Source organism: Mesoplodon mirus (genome assembly GCF_964341445.2).
Source record: "Mesoplodon mirus genome assembly, chromosome: 10".
Classification (NCBI taxonomy): Eukaryota; Metazoa; Chordata; class Mammalia; order Artiodactyla; family Ziphiidae; genus Mesoplodon; species Mesoplodon mirus.
Genome location: NC_138986.1, coordinates 19,960,560 through 19,983,678, shown reverse-complemented (window position 1 = coordinate 19,983,678; position 23,119 = coordinate 19,960,560). Strand labels below are relative to the sequence as shown.

General features: G+C 38.8%; 1 pseudogene across 1 annotated transcript; it reads left to right on the top strand.

The window, feature by feature from the left end:
• Positions 1-19,015: 19,015 nt before the first annotated feature.
• On the top strand, positions 19,016-19,703 carry LOC309811134 (large ribosomal subunit protein mL48-like; annotated as a pseudogene). Its single transcript has one exon. The product of its transcript is annotated as a large ribosomal subunit protein mL48-like (transcript).
• Positions 19,704-23,119: the final 3,416 nt, after the last annotated feature.

Below are 23,119 nucleotides of genomic sequence, written 5' to 3'. Positions count from 1 at the left end.
GAAAGGCATTCTTGGAAGGCAAAAGAATTTGTGTAAAGGCACAGAGATGTGACATGGCCTCACATGTTCAGAGATTCAAAGTTCAGGAACTTTGAGGAACCCAGAGTGTGAGTAGGGAAGTGGCAGGAGATAGTATTAGTGAGGTTGACAAGAGCCAAATAATTAAGTTTATTACCAAATGATTTTGGAATTTATCATCATGGAACCAACAGAAGTTTATAAGCATGAGGGATACATGATCAGCTATGGGTTTTTTAAAAGGTAACCTATTTTTTTTTTTTTTTTTTTTGCGGTATGTGGGCCTCTCACTGTTGTGGCCTCTCCTGTTGCTGAGCACAGGCTCTGGACGCGCAGGCTCAGCGGCCATGGCTCACGGGCCTAGCCACTCCGTGGCATGTGGGATCTTCCTGGACCAGGGCTCGAACCTGCATCCCCTGCATTCACAGGCAGATTCTTAACCACTGCGCCACCAGGGAAGCCCAAAAGGTATCCTATGTTAATAGAGAATCACTACACTGTGACACCTCTCAGCCAACATGGATTTCTATATCTATCTGAAAGTGGCTGAACAATCTAGCAGAGTCAATATTTACAGCAGCAAGTGTCAGATAGATTCAGAGAGTTAGGTTCTGTCATATCCCCTCTGGCCTGGCCTCATTCCCCAATGATGTTTCGGGTTAATGGGCACCAAAACACATAAGTACCAATACATTCAAGCGAGACCCATCCTTCATGTGTGTCCTTGGAAGGACAGAAACGGAATGGTCTCTTTACCCTGTGCCCTTGTTTATGACTTTGTGCCCTGTAAGTCTGTAGTCATTTTTTTCGCATTTTATGTGTAAAAGACTGAGGTGGTAGATATTTTTACTGTTGTCAGGCTTAAATAAAGTAGAGCAAACTTTTCATATAAAGATGGGTAGCAATAATGAAGGGCAGGCCTAGAAATCAAAGGCTAATTTTAGGTGTGAGCCAAAATTTGGAACTTTTGTCATCATAAGGCTGATTAGAAAATGACATGGTATCAGTTCAGTTCTCTAATTCTGTACCTTGTTCAAACACCCTTCAGGAAGATATACATTCTCATGTGCTTAAACTCATGAGTCAGTGGTTTATTGGGTGTCAACATGGTAATGAGAGTAGTAGGCGTGTAGTAGGTCCTCTATAAAGAGAAGTGACTTGAACTAAATTAATTACTTATGCTTCCTTCCTCACTACACTATAAATTCCTCAAAGACAATGTCTATTTCTTATGGATCTTTATATCCTAGTGTACATTGGTACCTGATGTTCAATAAATGTTGATTGAATGGAACTTAATTGGCCAAATAACCACTCTCAAGTGCTAACTGGTGCTACACCTGCCTAAAAGAATTAACACATCTTGCCAACGTGTGACTAGATTGCTCTACAGTATCTAGTCAAGCCAAGTCAAAGCAGGCCATTTGTTTGGGATGTGTACCTTAAACGGTAAGGAAGACAGACAGCTCACAACTTGACCTACAGACACAGTCTTAAAGAATAAGTACACACAATCAAGGAGGGGAAAAAGCTATGTGCCCTCATGTTCTTGGGTCTGCTAGATGTATTACTGTAATTTAGCTGCCAACAACACCCAGCTCAGTTTTACAAATAGCACATGAGAAGATTCTCTTGCTATTTGCAGCTAGCAATTCTACACAGGACAAACAGCCTAGAGCATAGTTTTCAAGAGATGACCTGACTTTCTTCAGGATTTCTAATCAAGTCTGGCCAAGACCCTGCAGATATACCTTTGTGAGATTGCCTTCCAGCCAGATACTCAGTCAAGCTACTGCACTTGGTTTTATATCATCTTATGACATATAAATGGACAGAAATAGGAATCTGCAAATTTAGTATGTCCTTGTTGTCTCATTTTGCTGTTCCCTGTTCTTCAGAATTTCAAAGGACCAATGGAACCAATATTCCTAATATTCTTGACGTCTATGCTCGTTATATTCCACAACCCTTACAACTTTTCTTTCACTAATCTATCAAGCCCTGTTAATGTCACTAAAAATTTATTCATTTAATTTGTCTTTTTTTTTTACCTCCACCATCACCACCACATTCCTTCAATTCCTTCGTCTTCTTTCAGCTAGAATGTTTTAAAATTAAAATCTGGTTATGTTATTCCTTGGCCTAAAAGCTTTCCATGGTTTTCCAAAGTCATGGAAACATGCCACGAGACCCTTCACACTCTTACTCCTACCTGACTCTTCACTCATTTATTATCACCTATCCCGTCAGCCTCAGCACTCCCACCACAGTTCATCTTTCATTCACCTTCTCCTGCCTACACCAAAAATACTTCCCCTCCCCCAAAGCAAACACTCCCCCGTTAGTCTAATTAACTCCTATTCATCCTTCTGATTTCACGTCCAACACTACTTCCTTGGAGATGTCTTTCCTACCCAGCCCCCATCGCTCACACTAACTCACATCCCTCTATTAAGAGATCTCACCCTGTACCTTTTCCTCACAGCCCTTAGAATTATATTTTTGTGAATCTGTATAAGTAATCAGAGGACGTGGACTGGGTCCATTTTTCTTGCTGTTGTATCCCCAGCACCACATGTAGGGCCTGGTCTTTCGTGGACTTTCAGTGTACACTCATATAATGTTGAATGAATGAAGAGTGCCTCCTTGTTCCTGAGTGTATGTGTGGAGTCCGTAAGAGAGTGAGTGATCTGGGCTTCTTCAGGGAACCTGCCTTATAAGCAAAACTTTTCTAGCAAGCTACTTTTGATGTTTTAGGGATCCAAACTGGGCCTACTTCAATTTTTACTCAATGTTAAGTTTTGAGGTTCTGGGGTGGAAAATGACTTTATGGCATTTCTGATATTTGAATTAATTTTACATTTGTATTCTTAGTCATATTTTTATTCCTTTTACAGCCAAGTGAAAAAGAACTATATTGTATTTCTCCATATTCTCATCTCCCACCCATGCTTCAACTCATTGCAATCTGACGTCGAGTAAAAAAAAATGTACAACGTGAGAGTTGTGAGTTAAATTTTATTTGGGGCAAAATGAGAACTGAAGCTTGGGAGACAGACTCTCAGAGAGCTCTGAGGAGCTGCTCTGAAGAGGTTGGGGGAGAGATCAGTATATATGTGATTCTGGCGAAGGGGGATATGTGCAATCAAGCACACGTTTTGGCAGAAGGTTACTGCTAGTCACGAGGAGCAGATGTCTCCCTTATGATTTTAGTGCTTTTCTAGATATGAGAAGATGCAAGAATCTGGGCTCATAAAATCTTCTCCTGAAAATATCTAATTATCTGAAGGCCTGTTCTGCCAGTTTTTCCCAGAGCACAGAGTGCCTCATTCCTGATCTCCACCCTGAACTCCTTCCAGGGTGTGATGAAGGTCAGTGACTATGGTGGCTAGTGACTTAATCCTTGTAGAGGCAGATGGCAAGTGACAATTTTTAGTTGGCACTGGCCTTAGACTTTATTTTTGCAATGAAATGAACTGTTTTGTGTTGGTTTCAGCCTATCCTTATTGATGCTATTGACTAGGACTACCTGGGGGTACTCATTGGGGCCCATACTACTTGTGGTGGGTCTCACAGACATGGAGGGAATCAGTGGTGTCTGGGCCAGCTTTTGTGGTTCTTATTATGATTACAAGATGCACCTCAGCAACAACCATCAGGGAACTTTGAAAAAACAAGATTTATTACTTACAAGTCCTGGAGAGTACATGGCACACCCAGGGCTATATCGTGTGGTTGTAGGTAGAGAGAGAGAGAGAAAGAGAGAGATTGAGAAAAAGAGAAAGAGAGAGACAACGCTAGCACAGACCTGGGGTTCTGCCCTTACTGGGGTCCAGGGTGGGGTACCTAGGATTTCATGGTTTCACACTTTACTGGTGATTTTTGTTCGATTGTTTGTTTTGTGGTATATGACAGAGGTTTTATTGAAGAGAGGTGGGAAAAAATGATGTTTTCCAATAAATTGTATGGGAACAATTGATGTCAATATGGAAAAAAATTAAACTGAGATCTTATGTCTTAAATAGCACAAAATTCAATTACAGTTGGAGTATAGATTTAAATGTGAAAGGCAACATTTTCAACTTTTGGAAGAGCATATTTGAGAATGTCTTTATGAACCAGGGTTGGGAAGAATTTCTAAACAAAACACAAAACTAATGGAAAACACTGATAAATGTGTTTACATTAAAATTAAGCAGTTCTTTTTCATTAATGAAAAATAGTGAAAGATGAGTAATAAACAAGAAGAAGACTTTACAACATATATAACTGACAAAGGACTAGTTATCAGTATATACAATGAACTCCTTCCTGTCAATAGGAGAAAGAAATAATCTAATTGAAAAAAAAGTCAGGTAAACAAGTTCTTTCTAGAAGAGGAAATCCAAATAGCCAATTAGTATATGCAGATCTGTCACCCTCATTAGTAATCAACAATATGTCAGTGAAAACCGTAATGGTTTATAATTTCCAACCCACTAGGTTAGGAACTTTTTATAAGTTTCACAATAGCAAGTATTGGCAAGGATGTAGAATAATAAGAATTCTCTTCCTGTCCTGATGGTAAAAACACGGTGGAAAAGAGTTTGACATTTACTTTTACTGGTGATTTTAAGAACAGGAATTAAAGCACAGGAAGGGAAAGGGGGTCATACAAGGGATCAGTTATCTAGGTCATCCAGTGCTTTATAAGGGGGAACTTCATGGGTGAGGTGACTGTCTAAGCTGTGTAGCTGGAAATATGCTTATTCGAGATGCATGTCTTTGAAACAGATGCCTTGGCAATCAAAAGCCTAATGGCAGGCACTTACATTACAATCAAAAAAGCTAATTGTCAGGCACTTACACTACATTAACCCTTCCCCATTTCCCTTGCTGAGGATATCAACAACCTCCAAATTGCTAAATCCACAGGACTCTTTTTAGTCATTATCTCATTTGATCCCACAAGAGAATTTGACACAGTCAACCAACCTCTCCTACTGTGATTCTATTAGATCCTTTTTCTAACTCACCTCTTATTGACTGACCCATCTTCTCATGACATTACCTCTTTTCCTAATCTTGTACTTTAAGCTCAGCAAAAGCGGTAAGAAAAAAAAAAGGGAACACTCTTGTACTGTTGGTGGGAATGTAAATTGATACAGCCACTATGGAGAACAGTATGGAGGTTCCTTAAAAAACTACAAATAGAACTACCATATGACCCAGCAATCCCACTACTGGGCATATACCCTGAGAAAACCATAATTCAAAAAGAGTCATGTACCAATATGTTCATTGCAGCTCTATTTACAATAGCCAGGACATGGAAGCAGCCTAAGTGTCCATCAACCGATGAATGGATAAAGAAGATGTGGCACATATATACAATGGAATATTACTCAGCCATAAAAGGAAACAAAATTGAGTTATTTATAGTGAGGTGGATGGACCTAAAGTCTGTCATACAGAGTGAAGTAAGTCAGAAAGAGAAAAACAAATACCGTATGCTAACACATATATATGGAATCTAAGAAAAAAAAAAAGGTCACGAAGAACCTAAGGGTAAGACGGGAATAAAGACACAGACCTACTAGAGAATGGACTTGAGGATATGGGGAGGGGGAAGGGTAAGCTGTGACAAAGTGAGAGAGTGGCATGGACATATATACACTACCAAACATAAAATAGATAGCTAGTGGGAAGCAGCCACATAGCACAGGGAGATTAGCTCGGTGGTTTGTGACCACCTAGAAGGGTGGGATAGGGAGGGTGGGAGGGAGGGAGACGCAAGACGGAAGAGATATGGGAACAGATGTATATGTATAACTGATGCACTTTGTTATAAAGCAGAAACTAACACACCATTGTAAAACAATTATATTTCAATAAAGATGTTAAAAGAAAAAGACAATTAAAAAAAACTATAAATTTTCCAAAACATTGTGCTCTTTCACACTTTTGTCCTTTGCACACGCTGTTTCCTCTTCCTGGAAATCCCTTCTCCTGTTTGTCTATTTGGAAACCTCATTTCAACTTTGTCTACTGTTTAAAGAAATTTCTAGGCCCAAGATGGAGCCACAGTGCCACATCAGCAAACTGAAACTGAGATAACTTTCCCGTCCCTGTAAGTTCTCCATTTGGCCAGAAATGTAGTACGTCCTGTAGCCAATCTCCAAATGCCACATCAGCTCTGGGCTCTATACTTATTTCCTTGTTCTTTCTTTATTTTCTATTTTCCTCTTCCTTGTTTCTCATTCTTTACCCTGTGAAAGCTCTCTGCCTTCTACCCCATTTTGGAGTCTTCTGGACCCTTGGGAATAGAGACTGCCTGCTTCATGAAGTGTTAAATAATGTTTGTTTGTATACCCTACATTATTTTCTTTAATCATTTTTAACAGATGTTAACTACTGTAGGACTAGAAATTTTCACTCTGAAAAGCATGGTGTTTTATGTTTTTTGTTCTTTTTTTTGTACATTTAATTTATTTATGGGTCCTTTCGTTTTTAAAAGAAAGCTACATCAGGAAAAACTCTTGTCTCGATTATGCTAAGGGAAACAAGGAGATAGAATTTTGAGTTGTTGATTTCTCAACTAGTGTTATCTATTGATTGATTGATTGGTGATTTGAGAAGTTGCTGGGCCTCACAACTTTAAAAAGGGACATAACAAAGTCTGGTTGAAAGTAAAATAAGTCAGTATTGAGCTACGGGGGTGTGGGATTCCAGAAAACTGCCTGTGTTCCCAGAGTGAGATTTTATTCCAGGTTGGCCAGCCTTCAGACCCCCCACCTTCCACTGAATACACAGGCCAGTCCCCTTGTAGGGATGATATGTCACTTTCATCAGTCTACTCCTGCTCTGAATCCATAAAAGGTTTTGGAAAATTGTCTGGGGTCATGGATCTCTGCACATCTCCAGAGTGCTTGAACCCATCAGCCTACTCCTCTCTAGCCTACTGGCCCTGACAACTGGCTAAATGAGTCTAGTTACGTTGCGTTGAATCTCTGGTGTAGCACAGAGTGCCGTGTTCCGGCCTCCTCTTTCCTGCCATTCTCACTCGCAGGGTCCTTTTTTAGTATGCGGGTGCAGGGCTTATCCTTCAGGGGACATCAGTCTCAGTTGATGAGACAGCCTTTCCTCCCTGAGCCTCCTTTATACTTCTTCGATCTTCCAGTTTGAAAACAGAGAAGGATACTTAGAAGCAGAGTTTTAAAGGGAGATAATGCGCTCTCTTGGGACCTGATTTGATGGTGGAAGGGGAAATATCAGTGAGAGGCTCCTAAAGGGATTTGGTGGGACCTCGCCTCCCATCCAGAGACTTTCTTCCTGGAGCTCTTCTTCACTCCAAATTAAAAGGCTTTTGTTTGTTGGACACTTTATTTTTTTGTATTGTATTGTATTGAAGTATATAGTTGATTTACAATGTTGTGTTAATTTCTACTATATAGAAAAGTGATTCAGTTATACATATACATATATATATTATTTCTCATATTCTTTTCCATTATGGTTTATCACAGGATATTGAATATAGTTCCCTGTGCTGTACAGTAGGACCTTGTTGTTTATCCGTCCTACATATAGTAATTTGCATCTGCTAACCCCAAATTCCCCCTCATCCCTCCCCCACCCCTCAGCCCCCTTGGCAACCACAAGTCTGTTTGTTACGTGTTTGACTACTTTAAAATGGGATGCTTTTCCTTCACAGAAATCTATTTTATTGTAATTAAGAAGTATTTTAGATAAAAACAATTCCCTTGATCTTTATGCATTCATTAAAATTCCCAAATAACCACGCCTGGTTTGAAAATGATTGTAAAAGTCATCATTTTCCTTTCTTTTCATGGAAATCACACAAACCTCACAAGGAGAATTTGGAACAGGAGTGTAAATTCCAGATGAAACCCGAACTACAAAATAAGTCAAGGGACTGCCAAAACAAGTGGAAATTGAACACGGATGTGCAGGGGTGGGGCTGGGGGACAGAGAGGGGTCTCCAATCTCAGAAGGCCCTGGCTCCTGACACCTCTGTGGTGGGAAGAAACAGACCAAACCCTAGGCCTGCAGCAGTAGGAACATGTGGGTGCCTGGCCGCAGTAGGAGTTTCTCTGCGGATGAAAGGTATTTGCTAGAAGCTGAAGCCCTAGGACAGTGGGGGAGGGGAGAGACCTGACATTTACAGCCCAAATTTCAGTCTTGAGGAGTCTCTTGCAAGGCTGCCATTTGGTCCAGGCCGGCTTCTGTGGGAGTCTCCTCCTCCTCGTGACCCCCCACCCCCAACATTCGTCACATATTTCATTTTTATTTCTTACTTCTGTTTTTCTCTGCAACCTCTCATCTAGTTAATTAACATATCTAGCGCCACATAGATTTAATTTTATTTTTTTTTTGGTGAGAACATTTAACTTCTACTCTCTTTGCAAATTTTAATTATAGAACCCAGTGTTATCAACTGTACTCACCATGTTATTCATTAGATCCTTAGACCTTATTCATCTTATAAATAAAAGTTTGTTCTACCTATCTCCCCATTCCCTAGCCCCTGGCAACCACTTTTCTACTCCCTGTTTCTTTGAGTTTGACTTTTTTTTTCAAAAAGATTCCACATATAAGTGATATCATGCAGTACGTATTTGCCTTTTCAGTCTGGCTTATTTCACTTAACATAATGCCCTGTAGATCTATCCATGTTTTCACAAACAGCAGGATTTCCTTCTTTCTCATGGCTAAATTATATTCCTTTCTGCATATATATATATATATGTATATATATGCAAAAAGGAATATAATATATATATACATATACATTTTCACATCTTCTTTTTCTATTCATCCATTGATGGACACAAGTTGTTTCCATTGGAAATAATGCTACAGTGAACATGGGGGTGCAGGTATTTCTTTGATATCCTGTCTTCATTTCCTGTCGATATATACCCAGAAATGAGATTGCTGGATCATAGGGTAGTTCTATTTTTAATATTTTTAAGGAAACACCATACTGTGTTCCAATATATATTTGAGTATATTAAATACATTATTTTTATGAATACTTCCCAAATTTCAGCATTTCACTTTGAATTTTTCAGTTTTAACCTTTTCTCTTTTGCAGATCCTTTTGAAATCACTTTCTGTCCTATAAATGTTTTGGCAGTTTTAGGATTTAGGTTTTGCTGTGTGAATAATGACAAAACTTATCAAATTATCAACAAATACTTCTTTTTTGAAAAAAAAATTCTTCTGTGTAGAAGGTTTATAACAATTAGTATGGCGTGGAATATTTGTAACAATTTTCATGGATTTCAGTATTTTTACTCTGTGTTGAAGTACAACATGGAAATAGCAAAATGCACAAGTGGTAAGGATATATAGCTCAATGAATTTTAACATATGTATATGTCTGTATAACCAGGTCCAGATATAGAACATTTCCAGTACCAGAAAGCCCTCTCCCTGCACCCCCTTTCCAGTTCATAACCCTCCAGGCCTCTACCTGACTTCTATTATGACCTCTAATACCATAGGATGGTTCTGTCTTTTCATAACAGCTTTTAAAAAGAATGTTTAATTTTCATCTGTCCCTACTCCCTGCTGCCTCAGCTGCTGGCAGGTGAAGGGTGGGAACTTACTGCTAGTGGAAGAAAGACAGAGGCTGCCAGTCCCAGGCAAGGGGGGGACTGAGGCAGAGGAGAAGAGACTGAGGGAGGGAGTGTGGAGATCAAGAACCCTGGAGCCTCGGCTTCCCACGACTCTTGCAGACCCTGCCAATCCAGCCAATATTAAGTATTAAAGGCTTTATGAACAATTTATTTTTGATAAATACATAAATGTGGAAAATTAATCATTGATGACTTGATCTTTTAATGTGCGGCCTCCCAGTGAACTATTCCTTGGCTGCAGACTCAGGATGAGACACTCGGAGTCCTCTGTAGCCTCTCTTTCTTATAACAGCCAAGCTGCGATGCTGTTTACAGGCCGGCTTTGGGATCGGGAAGGGAGGGATGGGTGAAACTCACAGGCTTGCAGAACTATGGGTCAGTACAGTCCTCAGCTGTACTTCTTCATCCATCCAGAGATGGTGAGGCAGAAACAGACTCGGGGCTTCCTGGAAAAAGGAGCTCATGACCCTTGAGGGAGTTGGCCTGCCCTGATAGACCTGGTACTAAACAGCTGTCCCAAAGCAGTGAAGTGAGGAGGGCCTTGAGGAACTTCAGGTAAAAAGTCACAGTTTGACATCAGAACGCAGTTGTTGCAATGATCCTGATCATCATCTCTGACCCTGTGTAGCTTTGACAAGATCTGATCTTCCCTTCTTTCTGTGTGAGTGAAGGGAACCAAGGAGAGGGCAAAACAAGGCCAACCTGGAATTTTCAGGCTTGCTCAACAGGGTTCATTGTAGTGTCATTTGCTAATTGGGAAAAGTAAAGATATGTGGGGAAAATAAAGACCTCAGTTTTCATGAGGTTACATTCGATTTTCTTACTAGATGGCCAAATGGATAAGCAGTTGGATTTACAAGCCTGGAAGTGAGAAGAGAGAGATAAATTTAGGAATTTTTAGCATATAGATGTTATTTAAAGTCACGGGAAAGCAGTGTTTTTAGAACTGTGAGTCACGACCCATTAGTGTTATCACATCAATTTAGCAGGTTAAGACCAATATTTTTAAAAAATTAAATAGAATATGATATCATATAGTGGAGTAGAAAGTATGGGAGAGAATCATATATTCTCATAAACTATTTGTTTTGTGAAACTGATAATTCCAGTAAACTATGTGTTTATGTATATATATATATATATATATATATATATATATATATATACCCCCACACACATATGTGTACATATATATTTGAAATACATGTCATTAAGGTGAGAGTAAAGAAGAGAAGAGGACCCGGGGTTAAGTCCTGAGGGACAACAACACTCAGAGGCCTTACAAATGAGGAACGGTGAAATAGCTGGTGTTGGTGTAAGGAAAACTGGAAATAGAGAATTCCAGAGAGAAGGTTTCAAGTATTTCAAGTATTAGAGAATGAGCAACTGTGCTTAGTAATGCTGGGAGGTAGGACAGATGAGGGAAGAATGCCATCTATTGGATTTGGTTCACTGGAGATTCCTGGTGACCTTGGCAAGAGTCCTTTGAGTGGATAGTGGGAAAGAAGCCATATCAGTGTGGGTAGATGAGAGAATGGCAGATAAGAAAGTGGAGACAGCGTGGATATAGAATCTTTTGGAATGTTTGATTGTGGAGGAGCTGAAACTGAAGGGGGCAGAATGGTACTAGGTAGTTTCATTTTAAATAAATTAATAAGTAAAATAATTGTTATGGACAAGAGAATGTAGAATATATTTGCATCTCCACTCCATTAATTCTAGCTCTGAGGTTGGTTTCTTGGTTTAGACCAAAGATGGCAGCATGGATGGACTGGGAATAGCTGCTTGGAGCAGTGCTGAGAAGGACTGTGAGGCTGCGTCTGACAGCACGTTGCTATCCTTGACTTAGATTGAGATGTTGGAAGACAGGTATGAAAAAATGATTTTAAAGAGGGATGACAGTGTTTAGTGGTTAGATTTTGCTCAGTTGCCTTAAAAAAAGGAACAATCTCATTCACTGAACAAAAATATATTTAATAACTATGTGCCTAGGAAAGTGCTTGTTTTTTTTTTTTTTGCAGAAAACAAAACAAGATTATATTGTACTATCAAGGATCTTAAAATAAAGGCAGGGAGGCAAGGCATACACACAAAGCTAAAGAGTAGTATATAATTTCATGCCTAAGTGACTGGTAGAGAAAGTAAGTAAGTTCTACAAAATAAGATGATTAAAATGTGCTGTGGGAATTGAGTAAAGGCTCATAGAGCAGTGTTTTTTGAATTGTGAATCTCAGCCCATTAAAGCATTGTATTAATTTGCCAGTGCTGCCACCCTAGCAAACTTAAACAACAGATGACTTAAACAGAATTTATTTTCTCATAGTTCTGGAAGTTAGAAGTCCAGCGTCAAGGTGTCAGCAGTTTGCTTTCTCCTGAAGCCTTTCTTCTTGGCTTATAGATGACCATCTACCCTTGGTGTCTTCACATGGTCTTCCCTTTATGTGGGTCTGTGTACTAATCTCCTCTTCTTATAAGGACAACAGTCACATTGGATTAGGGCCCACCATATGATCTGATCATACCTTAGTTACCTCATTAAAAACCCTATTTCCAAATACAGTCACATTCTGAGGTAATGAGGGTTAGAACTTCAACACATAAATTTTAGGGAACAGAATTCAGCCCATGACATAGTATCATCATGAAGTCAATTTAGTGGTTTAAGATAAGCATAAAAAAGAAATAGAATAGAATAAAGTACAACAGAATAGAAAATATCAGTGTGTATGCTATAGAATCATGTTAAATAATTTCTTTTTATAGGTTATAGTAAAAACAATAGTTTAAAAGCCATTGTCACAGAGGATCCTGGAATACAGCAATATTTGAATAGATAGGACAGGGGGAAGGTTATATAGGAACAGAATGAACAGGCGATAAGAGGATACCAGACATGACATCTTTTGGGAGATAAATGAGTCACCTGTTTGGAAGTGAACTCTGAAGCCAAGATGTATTTAGAGACCTTAAGGTTGGATCATACTATAGTCTTGAAGACCAGGCTAAGAACATGAATTTTCAAACTATTGGCAAAGGAGGATTTTAAGCAATAATGAATTTGGTAATTTATCAAGATACTCTGGCAACTGAATTGGAGAGGGGAGAGCCTAGAAGCAAGAAGATTGGAAACTGTTGGGTTTCACTGACATGGATTGAGGAGGTCCTTAAACAAGGTAGAAAAAGAAAAAGAAAGATGGCTACCAGATATATATCAGAAAAAAATATCAGTAGGACTTGTTGACAATAAACACAGGAGACAGAAAAAGACAATTAGTGAAGGTTGGAGGGGTTCTGGTTTTAAGGAAGTATATAAAATCTCATCCAATTTATTTTAAAATTAAAATTAAGTAAACAATTCAGTTCCTCAGTCACACTAGCCATATTCCAAGTGCTCAGTAGTCATGATGTGACTAGTGGCTGTGGTATTGGATAGTACAGATGTAGAATATCCATCACCACAGAGAGCCCTACTGACAGCACTAGAGTGCTTCCTTGCGGAGAACTTCCTTTTGAGATGCTACCTCAGTACCCATGCCTTTCATACTCAGAGGCATTTTCAGTTATAACTTTGATAAAATTGCTGTGTGGTCACTAGAGAGGTCCACCTATTCTCAAATCATTCACTTATCAGCCTATTAAATTCCTACCTTTAGTTTCCATTGCTTGGGCTTAAGCCCTATACAGATCTAATTAAATTCCCAATACTCTAAAAGAGGCATGAAAAACCATCATAAAGATGCTTTAAAAATTAATTTTTAAATATGTAAAAAGCTAAGGAAGAATTTGGCCCTTTTAAAAGTTAGAACCAACTTTTAAGCAAATGTCAGAAGCAAGCAGAGTTCATAAAATATGAAATGCAGTTAAGAAAACTATTTCCAAGTTAATTAGCTAATCAATAGAAATAAAATGGAACACAAATATGTCAACATCTTGGGGGGAAAACAAGGACTCTCCAGGCCTGATGTTCAAGAGCCAGTTTAAAATAGAGGAAAACGTTCACATATATTCACTAATCTCATATTGTGAGATAGTTATTATTTTTCCCATTTTATAGCAGGAGGAAAGGCTGTAGAAGTTCACTAACTTGCTCAAGGCCATTTAGCTACTATGTGACAGAGCCAGGACATGCACTTAGGTCTTTGAGTAACTGAGTGTTCCCATATGCTTTAGCCACCTCTCCACGGGAGCACAAACATCACAGGTTGCTTGTTGGTTGAGTGATGGTCTGGATCAATTAACTGAATTTTAATCGAGGAACTTGTATGATCTGAGGGTATCCTCTTTTTACTTGGCTGGTGGTACCCAAAGATTTGGTGTATGATCAACACTTAGGAAGACTAGTAACATTCAAACATTTCACTCTATTATACCAACTTGTCCTGTCTAATATCTGACCTGGAACAGCTGTCTGGCTGAGTTCATTATTATTACCTACTGAGACACATTTTATCGGTAGGATTTTCTTCACCTTTGCTGACTGACCAAATATGCCTAAACTTAATCCACCAAACATATCCCAAAATATAGAAAAGAATCACATTTTAGGGGCACTCGTGCTCCCTCGTAGCATATCAAAACACCACCATATTGTGTCACAGGGGATGTGAGTAAACCTGGGAACTGATGAAGCTCACCTGTATATGCCAACTTTTCAGAATTTTGTTTCAGGTTTTCAGGGTACATGATTTAGAATTCTTAATGAGCTAGATTGCTGCCAGAGAAATATTTGGTTTTATTTTATAGGAGTATACACTTCAGCTCGTATGCAGATGATGTCATCCCATATGAGATTTTGCCAATTGTTAATACATATGTTCTCCCCATTTGTAGGCACTAACGGTGTGGCAGTAAAAATTCTGCCAAAATTTCACTGAGGCCATGAGTAACTTGCTTTCCCAGATGTATTATACATGACAATATGCTTGGAATTAATTTTTTTTTATAGGTTTCAGCAATAAGAAGCCTGAATTTTATTCCTGGTAGTTTGGACAAAGTACATTGTAAAACTGGAATGTGTTGGGAGAAATGCTGCCTGCCTCTGAAAGAACCTAGATGAGTCAAGGAGAAAATATTTTTAAAAATTCCTTCTACAGTTCCATATCTCTAGTACCTATACCCAGGGGTACCCAAAGCCAAAATCCTTCAAGAATTGGAAGAAAAATGTTGAATTCAATGTTTTTGAAGACTGTTTTTAAGACTCAGATTTAGGGTGCATAGTGGGTATTAATTGTAGACCTCATAGTAGAGAATAATGTGAAATGGTGTTTTCTCAGTGCAGGATATTATCATTTCATCAAGATATCTTAGAACCATCAACCCTTTCTCTTCTGGCAGATTTTGTAGACTCTGTATCTGCTCATCAGAGAGAAACACTCTGTTAAGGGGATTCTTTGCCAATGATACAGCCTTTCTTGTCATGTCAAATGCAACTAGTTTCATTTTCTCAATACCCACGCATCTGTGCCTGAGAAGCTGCCTATTTCTTGGTTGCAAATAGAGGAAAAATGAATTTTTTTTGCTGAGTTAGAATAGTTCCTCCCAGGGACCCAGCCTCAGGAGATGCTGAGATTTGCCCCATTTTAATATTGATATCCATCCTTTCTTTTGTCCCTTCTCAAGTTAGGCATCGTTTTGTTATCTTTTCAGTCATAGGATCATCATCAGCCCTGTGTACTGATGGAGTCTAAAATGTAACTTCTTCCTGGTTCAGTCTCTCTCTCATATTACATATGATATATATAAACATATATATCATTTTTCCCACTGTATCTTTGAGATAGACTCCCAGAAGTGGGATTGCTAGATCAATGGAATATAAATATACATGTAATTTGGTTGTGTTTTGTCAGGTTTTCTCCAGGTGGGTTACATAATTTTGCAGTCCCACCAACAATGCATTACAGTACTTGTTTCCCCACAGTCTTATCAAAAGAGACTGGATTTTGCCTACTTGATGGGTACGAAGTGGCTTCTTAGTGAGTTAAAATTTGTATCTCAATGTGAGTGAGACTAATCATTGTTTCCCATGTTTAAAGTCCCGTTGAATTAATTTTTCTGTGAACTGCTCATTCATTTTTTTGCTAATTTTTCCTGTGTTGCTGTATGTGGTTTTTAAATTCTCAGTTTTTAGGAGTCCTTCATGAATTAAGAATATTAGCCTTTTATTTATCAGTTGTCAAAATGTTATATCCAATTTGTCACTTGTCTTCAGACTTTGCTGATGTTTCTTGTCATTCAAAAGTTTTCACGGTTATGTTGTCATATTTATTAATATTTTAGGTTGCTCCTACATTTTTTTTTTGCTCCTACATTTTGAATTTCCTGTGCTATTTACAATCCTTGTTTCATTTTTTACATTTATATCTGTGATTCCTTTCACTTTTGCATTTTTAACTCAAAATCAATACGTAAAAAAATTGATTTCTCCTCTTCCACCTCTCACTAGAGTCACTTTCTTCTCTTGACTTCCTTATTTCTATTAATGGCTCCCAAAAATCTCTTTGTCATTTGAGCCCCAAATCTCCAAGTCATTCTTGATTTCTTGCCTGCCCTTTTCACTTCTGAATAGATTTCTTAATTCTGGTTGTGATTTTCTTACCTGGTAGGGGAGAATTCCACAGAATATAAAGATTATAGAAGAAGTCACAAAATCCAGCCTCATTTAGGATTAGATTTCGAATGTGTTTTGGTTTAAAACTACAGTAAATCGAATGTAGTATTTACTGGTCAATAATATGAACTGGAAGAATATTTTGATTTTTCTTAAGTATGATAAGTCAGTTCAATCAATGATTAATAAAACTCAAATTCTCTAAATGGGTTTTAGAAAAAAAATAAAACAGTGAGAAATAAACTTTTCAACAGCTTAGGTAAGATACACAACCCAGGACCATGCCTGTTTCTGATGAATAGTTAACTCAGGTATGGGGCAACTGAGTGGCATATCTTGTTTGCTGTAAGAGCAAAAATCCCTGAGTAAAATGGTCCAACAGTTACCAAAGTATGATTCAGTAGGAGCCACCAGCATCAAATCTGGTAAAGGTTACATGCAATTTGTAGAAGAAACCTTGAGAACAAAATGTCTTGGACCAAGAGTAAGTATGTGAATAAGAGTTTGGTGATTGGTGTCACTTCCACATTTTTCTTTTTTTGCCTATAACACCCAATAAATAGGCTTATTTTCTTTTTTAAATTATTTGATGTTTTGAAGTTCAGTGTGGGAAGCCTGTGGTCAATTTATATAAGCTATTGCTTAATTTCTAAAAGAAATCCAGATGTCCAGTGTCATTTGGTAACTGATTTTCTTAAGGCAAAATAAAGCTTGTGGAGAGCAAATATTAGAATGTTGATAGTGCCTTGTGTAGATGATAAAATTGGTGGTCAGCAAGACCAGAGTTTTATTTTCATGACTATTCAAAATAGTTCATATGTTTCTAGGATTACTGATGCATCCAAAAATTATGAGCGGGCATACAAGTAACACTCTCTCTATCAAGAGAGTGTTAATTTTCTTTCATGTCAAAAGAGCAACAGCTTTCTTGATTTTAGTTTATCATCTACATTTGAAAGAAAGCTTTTAACAATTGTCAGCGATTGAGCAAAGTGAGGTTAGCTTTAAAGAATGAATTAAAAAAGAACAGTTCTGACAAAAAATAGCAGACTACTTAACCAATAATATTTAGGAATAGAATGAGAAAAATTTTAGACTTAAAAATTTGAAGTTCAAACTGATCATTGATTGAGAAAACCTATGAAACTGAATGATTATTTATTTGTGTGATTTCACAAATAATGATAAAAAATAAATGCCCAAAGATATAAGGACATAATGTAAAGCAAAGTAAATAGGCTCACTATTTATTGATAGTTGATTTTCTACTCAACATTATTTGACTTTCTGTTGCTGTGCATTACTCTACTCCAGATTATTTTGTGCCAGTCAGTGCTATAGCAATTCGTACATGATTTGTGGTTGACAAACAAGTGACACGCATAGAATCTATTTTAGCCCTGGTCGTACACTGTGATTGATGGAGAATCAGGGACACAGTTTTCCCCAGTTATCTAAAAGGTAGACACTGGGATCCTAGACAAGTTAGCTATATTTAACTTTGTATGTGATTATTTATCAAGCATCAGTTTATAAACATTACCCAACATAAATGAAACCAGAGTAGGACATTCATGAATTATATTATTCCAAATTGAATAACAGAAATTAAGAAATTAAACAAAACAAAAACAGAATCAAAAATAAGTCTAAAAGTTTTTATTCCCAGGGATGTCTATTTCTATCAACGTAGTAAATTAGATACCATAAATGACTCTTGTGATTGAAACAATTAAAATTTGGAATAAAATATACTTTGAAAACCTTTTAAAACACACTGATAAAAAGGAAGGACTATGCAGAGGCAAAACCAAAGTTAAATGGGAATGCTGGGGGGCAAGCAAGTGTTGATGCTGCCTTTTACTCTGGAGTTATCTGCACTGAGACCTTGAGCTTTCCTGCTGAGGCTGTACAAGCAAAGGAGATGGATACAAGTCCTCAGAACTGGGTAAAGTAGAGAACCTAACAAGAGACTTGTGAATAAAGCTGGAACCCTGAAGAAGTATATCCTTTACATTCTTAGTATAAGGCAAGTAAGAAAGAAACCTTGTTGTGAAGAAGGGGAAAGCAAAGAAACTTAACTATGCTTACCATGATGTGGGGTAGAGGAGAAAACTAATCTCATCTGAGACTGTGTAACTAAATTCAGCCCTTGTGAATATGTGTGGGCTGGATTTATTCTATCTATGTGGTCTGAAAAACCTCAAGCAGCAAATTTAAAGTGTTCCTTGTTTGGAAGTGATCCCAAGCTAGTGACGCAAGCAAATATAATTTACCTTTGGAGAAACTTAACTTCAACCCAGCCCTTGAAGTGTTTTTACAGAAAAAAATTCCAAGGAAAGTGAGCTGCCGATAGTCAAAAATCACAAAGCATGCGAAGTCAGTCCCATGAGAACAGGTGGGACAAGAGACACTAGAACAGACCCATAGGGACTTTGGGATTATCATAAATTGAATATGAAATGGAATATGTCTAAATCAATTCAAAATAAGCTTGAAAATTCGAGCAGACGACTATTAAAAAAAACTCCCTAACAAATAGGAAAAAGAATCAAATAGAACTTTTAGAAATTTAAAATGTACAAAAAAATTAAAAATCCTATGGATGGATTAAATGTCATGTTAGATAGAGCTGAAGAGAAAGAAACTCTGTGAACTGGAAGATAAAACTGAAAAAATAGAGTTTTTCTGATGCCCGGCGGTCGCGGCTTCTTGGGCCGATCTTCAGCTGGCACAATTACAGGCTGTGGGGCAGCAAAGGATGAATGGAGCTCTGGGAAAGGCGCTGTGTCTGAGGAACGACACCATTTTTAAGCAAGCCTTTTCCCTCTTGAGGTTCAGAACCTCAGGAGAGAATCCCCTCTGTTCTGCAGGTGGCATTCTGCTGAGCATCAGTCAGCACTACAGGTCACAGCCCACGCGTGGCATTGGAAGATACAAGCACCTAGTTAAAGCACAAGAGTTTCTTTCTCTTTTGTTTCCTGTTCAGCCCAGGAAGAAGAGGGGAAAAGTGGAAGTGAGACACATTAATTTGGGGACAGATGATGAATATGGGGTTTGAAACATTCACCTGACTGCCTATGATATGGCCCTGGCAGAGAGTTATGCCCAGTATATTCACAACCTCTGCTACCATCTCTCCATTAAAGTCGAGGAAAGTTATGCGATGCCCACCAAAACGGTGGAGGTGTTGCAGTTGCAGGACCAAGGCAGCAAAATGCTCCTGGACTCAGTTCTTACCACCCGTGGGCGAGTGGTTCAGATCAGCGGTTGGAGCACTACATTTGCAGAGATTTTCTTGGAAATAATCCAAAGCAATCTTCCTGAAGGAGTCAGACTGTCAGTGAGGGAGCGAACACACTGAAGAAGACTTCAAAGGAAGGTTCAAAGCTCGGCCGGAACTGGAAGAACTGCTAGACAAGTTGAACTAGCTCACTGCAGACCCTTTCATGCCAGCACTGGTCATACTGAGTGGCAAGGGGAAGAGCTTCCTGGGTAGCCAAAGTTAAGCCGGAGACCCTGACCCTCAATATCATAAGTACCCACCTCCACAGCCAGGGGTGCCTCCGCTCCCCTGTGGAGGAGTGCTTGCTAATGGTCACCACTTTCCTTTGAGCCAACCCTAGGTATCGTCCATCTAATAAAAATCTGCTGATGATGGATGTGTGTGTATGTGAGAAGTCAGTCCATCCTGTCGAGTATATTTAACTAAGGGATTCAGTTTCTCTTTGCCTGGTGCTTAGCATATAAGCATGCCCCCCTTCAGTACTTCTCCAGGTAGAGTGAACTCATCCTTTAAATCAACCTGGCATGGAGTCCCTTTAGTGAAGCAGACAATCATAAGTAAACTTTCTGTGGATTGAAGGCATAGGGAGGGAGATTTTGTATATGAAAAAACCCTCCAGATAGGATCAGGGTCTGTCCATAAGTGAAAAAAAAGTACCTTGTGGGGTAGTGAGTGACCTGTCATAAGTATGCAGGTAGATGTTACATAACTGCAAATTAGGGTTGCCTGGAATACGTTTAAGCGAAGAATTGAAGGTTGATCTTGGTCACGTGTCAGAAAACTACTGCTTGTGAGCCAAATCCCAACAACTGCCTATGTGCTTTTTAAAAAGAATATATTGAGGTGAAATTCACATGTCACAAAACGAACCATTTTAAAGTGAATAATTCAGTGGTATTTAATGCATATGCAGTGTTGTGCAACCTCTATCCAGTTCCAAAACCCCATTGCCTGTTTTTGTAAATAAAGGTTTGGAACAGAGCCCTGCTCATTCATTTACAGAAAAATAAAAACTGAAAAAATAGAGAATATAGATCCAAAAAGACAAAATGAAGCAAATTATGAAAAGCAGAATAACTACTATGCTTATGGAGGATAACAGTGATATATATATACATATATTATGTGTGCTTATGGATTATAGGCGTGGTAAGATATATATATATACACACATATACATATATAATGCATACCTTATATATAATTTCAGGGATAAGTAATAGAAACAAAGTGGAAGAGGCAATAGCTAAGGGATAGTGAATGAAAATTTATCCGAATTGTTGAAAGACACCAATCCTTACGTGTAGGAAACCCAGTGAATTGCAAACAGATTAAGATACTCCACTGTATACTAACTAGTCCGTCTGCAAAATACAGGTATTGGGTTTCTCATAATGTCACAAGCTGCAGCTAAAAGTATGCAATGACCTCCATTATGTTTCCAGTATTCCCTTAGTGCTTATGAGCCTTTAGGGGAGTTTCTAGGAGTAAAGTTCTCTGTGAACAGGGGCAATGCAGACTTGTGAAAGGTGACTGAGAAAAGCAGAAGTGACAGGATCCTATTGTAGAGGGGCAGTCTTTGTGTATGTTTCATCCCTAGCATGATCATCTTAAGACATTCATGACTGCTACAGAGAAAAGGGGAATTTGGTTGTCAGGAAGACCTAAGGAATGAATGTGCTCTGCCTTACATTGTCCCTTAGTGCAGTCAGTTAATACTATGCTAATATACCAGTTTGGGGACATTTGGGGGTCAGAGAAACCTGTGCTCCATAAATTATAGGCAGTATGTTTAAGTTTGACCAAAGTTCTAAAAAATGCACAATTACTTATGAGTTGCTGGAAGAGCATAGAAAGGAATTGAATATTTGCATGTGTCTGTGAAATAACCCAAATGCTGTTAGGGACTTTATATGCAGAGGTGTTTAACCACTCACTGTCCTACTGACTGTCCTATGAGAGAGCTACGAGGCCATCAGTGCTCAGAGAGATGCCAAGTACTTCTGTTGTTTACTGACCAGCAGCATCTTTTCTCTTCCTTTCTTGTAATACTACCTGAATTTCTTTACCTATCCCCTGTGTAGTTTGAGTGACAATGGCCCCACTCCAGTTCTTCAGGTGGGCTCTGACTGCTTTCAGTTAACTTGAGTGTCCTCATTTTCTGGGGGCAGTACTTGCCCTGGGATGGTCCAGTCAGTGTGCCCTTGACCATCACAGGGAAGGCTGGGACTTGGACTCCTTCTCTTCCATGACTGGGTCTCCCTTGAGGACAGGGAGTTTGGAACTGGGACAAAGACTCTTTTCTTGACCAGACTCTACACAGACTCCTCTGAGCCCAACTAGACCCTGTCTTGAACATCTCCTCAAGACCCAGTTTTAGCAAGAATCCTGCTAATTCAGGTTATCAGGAGAGAATCCCTCACCCTCACTATTTGATCACCCTCAATATCTAATCAAATTTCTCATCTGTCACCATCCCGCAGTTGTTATGTGATCACCCTGGTCTGCCTTAAGCAAGAATCCTCTCAGGTAGGTTTAGGCAGAATCCCCCTTTCTGCTGATGTTTCCTCTTAGTAATTTTCCATCCACTGACCCCCTCACCTTGCTTCTTGGCTATCAATCCTTAGTTTTCCTTGTTGTATTCAGAGTTGAGCTCAATCTCTCTCCCCTACTGCAGAACCTCATTGTTATAGTCCCTATTATAACAATAGCCTATTGCAATAGTCCTGTGTCTGCCTTACTGTTGTAACAAGTGTCAGGATAATTTTTTTCTTTAACAACTGCTATAGCTACCTGGGGGAGCCAACAGGAGAAAATTGCAGAAAAATAATGCAAAAGTTCAGATGACATGGTGAACCTCTGGGCACCCTGGCTTGGGACCAAAATTTTTTTCTGACCAAATCTTTTTTAATTTTTATTTATTTATTTATTTAGTTAGTTAGTTTTTGCGGTACGCGGGCCTCTCACTGTTGTGGCCTCGCCCGTTGTGGAGCACAGGCTCCAGACACGCAGGCTCAGCGGCCGTGGCCCATGGGCCCAGCCGCTCCACGGCATGTGGGAACCTCCCGGACTGGGGCACGAACCCATGTCCCCTGCATCGGCAGGCGGACTCTCAAGCACTGCACCACCAGGGAAGCCCTTTTTTCTTTCTTTCTTAAAGCACTTTGGATCAATTCTGTTCCTTTGATCTGAAATATTCTGAACTAGTATTAAATAGGAAATGGGATATTTAAAATATGGTTACCTTTGAAACCTGTACCTCTTGCTCACTGTACAGCTTTCCAAGTCATAAGGACAATTAGAAAAAAGTAAATCTCCATCCACTTGACAAAATAACCTCAAAACAAAGATCCTAATCCATCTTTTGCTCTGACAGTCCTGGTCAGTAAATGAAGAAAGAAAATACTGAGTTAAAATTCAATATATAGTTTAGTAGCAATTTTTATTCTAGTTGTTTGTCTCTTCTCTTGACAGAGATAGGCAGAACAGGAACTAAAGGCTAATCAAGACTCAAAAGAGGAAAGGACTGAATAAAAGCAGAATAAAACTAAATCAAAATAT